This window comes from Herpailurus yagouaroundi, unplaced genomic scaffold, assembly GCF_014898765.1.
Source record: "Herpailurus yagouaroundi ecotype Mexico unplaced genomic scaffold, PumYag 184, whole genome shotgun sequence".
In the NCBI taxonomy this organism is placed as follows: domain Eukaryota; kingdom Metazoa; phylum Chordata; class Mammalia; order Carnivora; family Felidae; genus Herpailurus; species Herpailurus yagouaroundi.
Window position 1 is genome coordinate 33,283,114 of NW_024412415.1, and position 8,139 is coordinate 33,291,252.

Consider the following 8,139-nt stretch of genomic DNA (forward strand, 5'->3'; position numbering starts at 1 on the left):
TTTATGTCAAGTTTTCTTTTTTTTTAATGTTTGTTTATTTATTTTTGATAGAGTGCCAGTGGGGGAGGGGCAGAGAGCGAGGGAGAGAAAGAATCCTAAGCAGGCTCCATGTTGTCAGCACAGAGCCCAACTCGGTGTTTGAACTCACCAACCATGAGATCATAACCTGAGCCGAAGTCAGATGCTTAACCAACCAAGCCACCTGGGTGCCCCTATGTTGAGTTTTCGTAATCACCTAGTTAAGGTATCTTTGTAAATATCTTTTGTGATTTCCTTTTTTTAGAGAGAGAGAGAGAGAGCATGAGAGAGAGTGGTAGAGGAAGAGAGAGAGAGAGAGAGAGAGAGAGAGAGAGAGAGAGAGAATCTTAAGCAGGCTCTATGCCCAGCACAGTGCCCAACATGGGACTCGATCTCACAACCCTGAGATCATGACCTGAGTCAAAATCAAGAGTCAGATGCTTAACTGACTGAGCCACCCAGATGCCCCTGTGATTTCCTTTTTGAATCAAGAAATGTGTTGTTTAATTTCTACATATTTGGAAGTTCTGTTTAATTCCATTTTGTTGGAATTAAACGGACTTTATTTTCAGTCCTTCAATATGCTGAGATTTGTGTTCATGGCATCTTGATATATGTTCCACGTGCACTTTTAAAAAATATGTATGCTATTGGTAAGTGGATGCTCAATAAATGTCAGGTCCAATTTGCTCAAAGTGTTCAGGTGTTTTTTACCTTTACTGATTTTTTTTTGTAATTTTGCTCTATCAGTAATTGAGAAAAAGTGTTGAAATCTTCAACAATAATTGTGAATCTGTCTATTTATCTTTGCAGTTCTATAAATTTTGCTTCATGCACTTCAAAATTATCTTAGTAAAACTATACATGTTTAGGATTTGGGATCTCCTGACGAACTGTATTTTATTATAACTAAATATTCATTTTTTTGTCTCTGATCATATTTTTTCCCCAATACCACTTTTTCTTTTCTTTCTAAGTTTCAGATATTATGTTTTTTAATTTTTTTAATGTTTATTTTTTATATTTGAGACAGAGACACACAGCGCGAGCAGGAGAGTGGCAGAGAGAGACGGAGACAGAATCCGAAGCTGACTCCAGACTCTGAGCTGTCAGCACAGAGCCCGATGCAGAGCTCAAACCCACAAGACACTGATAGGCAACTTCACGGGCAGATTCTGGTGGCTACACCTTAGAAGAGAAGTTAACAAACGGTAGCCTACAGGCGAAGCTAGCACATTGTATGTTTTTTTGTAAATAAAGTTTTATTGGAACAGCTGCGTTTACTTTTGTCCACGGTTGCTTTCATGCTACAACAGCATAGCTGAGTCTTTGCTGCAGGGACCATGGGTGGCCTAGAAAGCCTTAAATACTTACTATCTGGCCCAGCACAGGAGAAGTTTGCCAGTTCCTCCTGCAGAGTAAATGGTCAGGGTGTTGTAACTTCAATTTAATAAGTATGTATCGAGTATCAGATGGCTGGCATGGGGGAAGGGGAGAGTCTTGTTCATAACATGGGTACCATTTAGAGGGGCAAGATAAAGTATATCCAGGTATCAGGTCTCCCACTTACTTGTGTCTCCTTCAGACGTTCAAAGAAATATACGCTTTTACTTGTCTTTCCCAGTAATTGATCTGAGCTCCATCAAGTCACTATTCGTTGGGTAACAGAGACAAGAAACATTATATTTTAATCTACCCCAATAACTCTAAACTGCATAAAATAATTTGTTGTGTGTTTTTTTAAGCGATGCTTGGTTTCATTAGGTAAAAACGTACAGGGTGTGGCAGCTGGGGGAGAGATGGGTCTTTGGATTTTTGTGGTGTCCCCCTAAATTGCCGACTCCAGATGCAGAGGGTTAGTTTTCGGTGCTCTTTGGGCTGGTAACTGTGAGGGGGTCCTGGGTGTGACCCTGACCCTGGAGTCTGTGGTTGCTCTAACTCATGGATTGCACTCCCTTCTCCTCTGCACGGTCAGAGCCTCCATCGCCCCAACTGATTTGGCCCCACTTTGGCTCTGACTGTTATTTTGATTAAAGCCTGGTCTTCAAGTTCACTCTAAGTGAATAGGTATTTCCCTGGAAACTCACAAGTTTGCGAAAACACCAAAAGTCAACTTTATTGTCATTTTCTAACCTCCTTAGACCCAGTAGGAGAAAAAAGAGAATTTCTGGACCCATTAGCCCTTCTTGCACTCTAGGCAGGGCACTGGGACCCCTAAGGAGGGGACCGGGTGTCATATAACAGCCTTCAGGTTCTCACAGACCTGGGTCTCACTTTGGCTCATCAGAGAAGGACAGATAGCTGGGGGTCCTCATTTCTGTTACACGAGCTTATTACAGTTCTGAGGCATTGATGGTTTGGAAAACTATTCGTTTTTTAAATTATTATATCACAGAATGGCAATCACACGCTTCTGTTTCAGTTTTTGTGCCTAAATTCAAGCATTTGCATTACAGTAGAATTTCAAGAACTGAGAGTCAATGAATTGACAACTGGCACAGGTGGGCAGTGCCTATCCATAATTCCCTTCTAGAAAAAGGGAGACATTTTTGCAATATTAATTTATTTTTTAATTTTTTTAATGTTTATTTATTTTTGAGAGAGAGACAGAGCGTGAGTGGGGGAAGGCAGAGAGAGAGAGAGAGAGAGAGAGAGAGAGGGAGACACAGAATCCGAAGCAGGCTCCAGGCTCCGAGCTGTCATCACAGAGCCCGACGCGGGGCTCGAACTCACAGACCGCGAGATCATGACCTGAGCCGAAGTTGGACACTCAACCGACCGAGCCACCCAGGTGCCCCAATATTAATTTATTTTAAAATAACAACAATAATGGGGTGCCTGGGTGGCTCAGTTCGGCGTCCGACTCTTGATTTTGGCTCAGGGTTCATGAGTTTGAGCTCCGCGTTGGGCACGGGCTCTGTGCTGACAGCGTGGAGCCTGTTTGGGATTCTCCCTCTCCCTCTCTCCCTGCCTCTACCCTGCTTGCTGGTGTTTGCTCTCTCTCTCTCAAAATAAATAAAATAAAATAAAGTAAAATAAAATAAAATAATAATCAATATGATGCATGTTATGAAAATAACTATATTTTCAAAAATAAATCAGTGAAAAGAGTGGCATTATTTTACATTTTTAGAAATCCCACTGATGTTTGACTTAATGAAAAACAGCTGGATTCTTGTATCTGCCTTTGCAGTCAATCTGCTTTGATATGTTGTTTTGGTTAAAGTATCTGAAGAAATTCTGCTTCTCACCACACACACACACACACACACACACACTATGGTAACTATGTGAAGTGATGAATATGTTAGATTGTGGTGATCTTTTCATGATGAATATGTATATCAGAACATCAAGTTGTGTACCCTAAGTATATACAATTTTTTTTTATTTGAGAGAGAAAGAGAGAGCACGAGTGGGAGAGGGACCGTGGGAGAGGGAGAGAGAATCCCAAGCTGGTTCACCCTGTCAGCCAGGGTTCAATCCCAGGACCGTGAGATTATGACTTGAGGCGAAATCAAGAGTCCAACACTTAACTGACTGAGCCACCCAGGCACCCCAAGTATTTCAATTTTTATATGTCAATGATATCTCAATAAAGCTGTTTTTAAAAGCTTTTTTTAAAAAAAAAAAAGAAAGAAAATCTGGCTCCACACAAATATGTAGTTAGAAAAAGGATAAGTATTTTAAGATTATAAGATAATGGTGAATATTCTGCTTTAATGGCGCACCAAAGTTCAGAAGGTGGTCGTTTCTTAAAGGGTAGTTACAGTAAGGGGTGCCTAGTTGGCTCAGTTGGTAGAACATGCAACTCTCAATCTCAGGGTCGTGAGTTCAAGTCCCACATCGGACCCAAAGCTTACTTAAAAAACAAACAAAAAACCCAGGCTTGGTTGTAATGAGGAACCTGAAATCCTATCAGTGAACTTTTCATACTCGGTTACATTAATATCCATTTGTCAGTGCGCCTGGGTGGCTCAGTCTGTTGAGTGTCAGACTTGATTTTGGCTCAGGTCATGATCTCACGGTTGTGAGATCGAACCCCGAGTTGGGCTCCATGCTAGGCATGTAGCCTCTTTAAGATTCTCTCTCTCTCTCTTTCCCTCTCTCTCTCTCTTTCTCTTTCCTCTGCCTCCCTTACTCATGCACTCACTCTTTCTCTCTCTTAAGAAAAATACTTCAAGTGCATCTTCTGCCTATGCACAGTCTCCAAACATCACACACTAAGCATGTGGAAAGTATTGGTTCACTGAGTTATTTAGATCTTCCAAATGTTGATACATCTCAATATACAATATAAAAAACAACATTCCTTAATGTCATGGCCAACCACAATGTATTGGAAAGCTGTCGATCTCACAGTGGCAAATACAAATTTTCCAAAATTCTGATTTGCACTTGAAAGCTTGAATTTTATATTTGGCGACAATTATTGTCAATTTTTTTTCCTTTAAGTGGCAGGCTTAGTTCATTCATTCTCAAGATTGTGTCTGCCAACTACCCGAGTCTGGGTAACTATACTTTATCTGTCTTTCAAGTAAAAATGGTGTTCCATGAAAAAGTGTCTAAGTTTAGCTCACGATTCAATCAACCACACAAGTCCTTGTCCTCTAAATAACCCTCATACTTTTGTAGGCAGCTGAAGGGCTTTGTGCGTTTTTCCCATTTTGTCACACAGAATCAGAATATTAAAAAGGCATGTACTCAAGGTTCAATATTTAGTAAAATGAATAATTTTTACTGCTTCATCAAGTATATGCTTAAACCGAACATGACTTTTTTTTTCCCCCCACTGCAAGTATGTAGTGGTGAAAAACAAAATCAATGAGGGGCATCTGGGTAGCTCAGTTGGTTAAGCATCTGACTTCGGCTCAGGTCATGATCTTGTAGTTTGTGGGTTTGAGCCCCACGTCGGGCTCTGTGCTGACAGCTCTGAGCCTGGATCCTGCTTCAGATTCTGTCTCTGTCTCTCTCTGCCCCTCCCTCTCTCTCTCTCTCTCTCTCTCTCTCTCTCTCTTTCAAATATAAATAAACATTAAAAAGATAAAAATAAATAAACATTTGATAACTAAATATATTATCATGTGATTTTAGGGCCCGAATGGTCATTTGAGTTGAGGGTCCTGTTGGCACCAAGGAATACTATTTTATTTAATTTTTATTTTTTAAAATTTTTAATGTTTATTTATTATTGAGAGACAGAGCATGAGCATGGGAGGGGCAGAGAAAGGAGGAGATGCAGAATCCGAAGCAGGCTCCAGGCTCTGAGCTGTCAGCACAGAGCAAGATGTGGGGCTTGAACCCACAAACTGCGAGATCATGACCTGAGCCGAAGTTGGACACTCAACCGACTGAAACACCCAGGCGCCCCTACTATTTTATCTTCAAGGGCTCATGGAAGAGTTGGGTCATGACACAAGATCATAACAGGCCAAACCCAAAGGAATCCATATCTCTGCAGTCGGTACCATAGTAAAGGTGCCAGTGGTGACTTCGTTTCATCAAAACAACACCTTTGAGAGCTAACTATCCCCGACTACTTGAAGCGAGAGCCTTCTGAGTGCTTTGCCCAATGCCCTATGAATTACGAGGCTGTTCCATCTGGCTGGAGGACAAGCGTTCTTCCCGGCCCCGGAGTGGGCTGTGCTACTGATCCCTCTCACTCTTCCAGGTGGTTCCTCCCCTGGTCGCCATGTCATTTCCTCCATGCACGGGCTTCTCGGTGCTCTGTGAAGACTTGAGGGGAGCCCTCTGGGGATCTCTCAAGTTCCTTCTCTCTGTGGCTTTATCTATCCTCTGTGCCCTATGAATTCTACCTGCCTTGATCTCCCTAAATTTAGTTCTATCTTTTCAGCTGAGAGGGTCCACTGGGATCTGTCCGTGTTTCCTTCTGCCCGTTCTGTGGCCTGGAAATTCTCTCAGGACAGCGGGATGGGGCAATCCCAGGACTCACCTCCTTTGTTTCTTGGCTCTTAGGGATCATTGTTCTTTATTGCTTGAGGTCCAGCATCTTGAAGCCATTGTTTCCTATATTTTTTTTAGTTGTTTCAGGTAAGCCAGTAAGTCCAGCCCCTTACTTCTTCTCGCCTGGAATTGGAAGACCCAAAATGTTCCAGATCTCATCCTACCATGGGCACCCATGTACTGGGCTGACCCATCCTTAACTGCACAATTTCCGAGCTCATCACTTTTTTGCAGTTCTTTGCCAAAGGCAGCCAACACTAAGAAAACCACACTGTTAACTTCTACCTTCAAACTTCTTTGTCACCTGCTTCGTTAACTCCTAACTACTTTTCCTAGAGTGCATTCCAAGTAGCCACAGAAATAATTTTACCAAAAGCTCCTCCCCTACAGGGATCATCAACTTTCCAGGGTCCAACATCGGTTTTCTCACTGCCTGCCACTGAACCTCTAAAAGAATGTCACATCTTCTGGTTTTTTGTTTGTTTCAGCAACCCTTCACTTCCAAATACAAATGTCTGTGGCAGTAGGAATGGGCGAAGCTAAACTATGCTAGCAACAACCCCCAAATGAACCAGTTTATTTCTGGCTCACCCTGCACGTCCGGTGTGGGCCCGAAGGAGGCGGCCTTACTCGTGGTAAGTCACTCAGCAACCAGGCCATCTGAGGCTCTGTCTCCACACCTGCCTTCATACCTGCTGAGCCGGGAGAAGACGTGGCCGAAATTGTGTACTGGCTCCCAAAGCCCCGCATAAGGGTCACATATCACTCTGTTCACATCTCAGAGGACGGGGTAACTTATATGATTTCACTTAACTTCCAACAAGAGCAGAGACGTGCAGTCCTACCTGCCATATGCCAACAAGGGGGGAAATAGGAACACTTTTGACCAATCCTAATGCCTACTTATACGTTGCATATGCTCCTTTGATAATCAGTGGATCCATATGGGATTTATTAAGTAACGCTTCACCACCTGGCATGTTTAACAAGAAATACCTTGCTGCAGACTTCTGGGTTGTCAGAATTTATCGTAGAAGAAAGGACTTCCAAGGCAGTGCGAATCCAGGAAGCATCTGGTTGGACTAGTGGAGATAACTCAGGAAGGTGTCTGTCCAGCAGGGGGAAGCGTTGTGAGCCGGAAGTGGCCACAAGGACAGTGTCCCAGGCTCAGGTCCTGTGGAGGCTTCTCCAACACTGGCTCTGCTGCTTATTGGCTGGGTGACCTTGGACAAGTCGTGTCCCTTCTGCAGCCCTCAGCTTTCTTTCCTCTAAAAGGGGAATAATGTGAGTGGAAATTTCCAGAACAGTGGCTGGCTTGTTCCCTTCCCGCTGGCTGGGAAATGTCTCTCTCCTGGACCGGAGCCCAGGGCTGATTCACAGTCACTATCAGCATCATTCTTAGGCCTGGGCCAGGTCACTAAGCTGTTTATCTTGCTGTCTGAGTCCATTCCTGACATTGCAGAGACACAGAGACTGAAATCATCTGAGGGCCAGGGGGGATCACCACCCCCACCTTTCTACCCTCTTCCCCCCACCAACACCCATCACCCCAGGGCCTTGTGGGAGTGACTAAAAATGCAACTGTGAGTCCAGTGAGGCCAATTTCCCAGGGGTGGAGTCAATGGTTCCCATGGAGACTTTCCCCTCTGCTTCCAAGGAACCTTCCCTTGTGATGACTCTTGAATTTATGCCTTCTTTCCAGCCCCTGTGCCTGTGTCTGAGCTCAGGACTTCCACTCCTCCTCCCTGGGACAACTGTAGAAATCTCCCCTCAATCCTGCCCTGGTCTCTCCCCAACCCTCCTCATCCAACCTGCCGGTGATTCCCAACCCAGGCTTCCCAGCTTCGCCTTTGCCCCAGCAGCCTTCAATGGCTGTCTAGGTGAGGGGACAAAGCCCCACTTCAGCTCTGGACCCTTTCCCTTACCTCTCCCCAACCCTCTATCTGAACAGTCTGCTGGACAAGTCACATGCTTGCCTCCGGAATATCCCCTCACCATCCTTCTCTCTGACTGTCTGCGGACTATTCAGACCCTACCCTGGTGACCACACCAGCCAAGTCCAAGCACTTACGGCCCCCACTGTAGACAACCAACTGTGTAGGGTAGTGGTTAAGAGCAAAAACAGGGTCCACACCCTGGCTCTACCCCTCCTAAGCA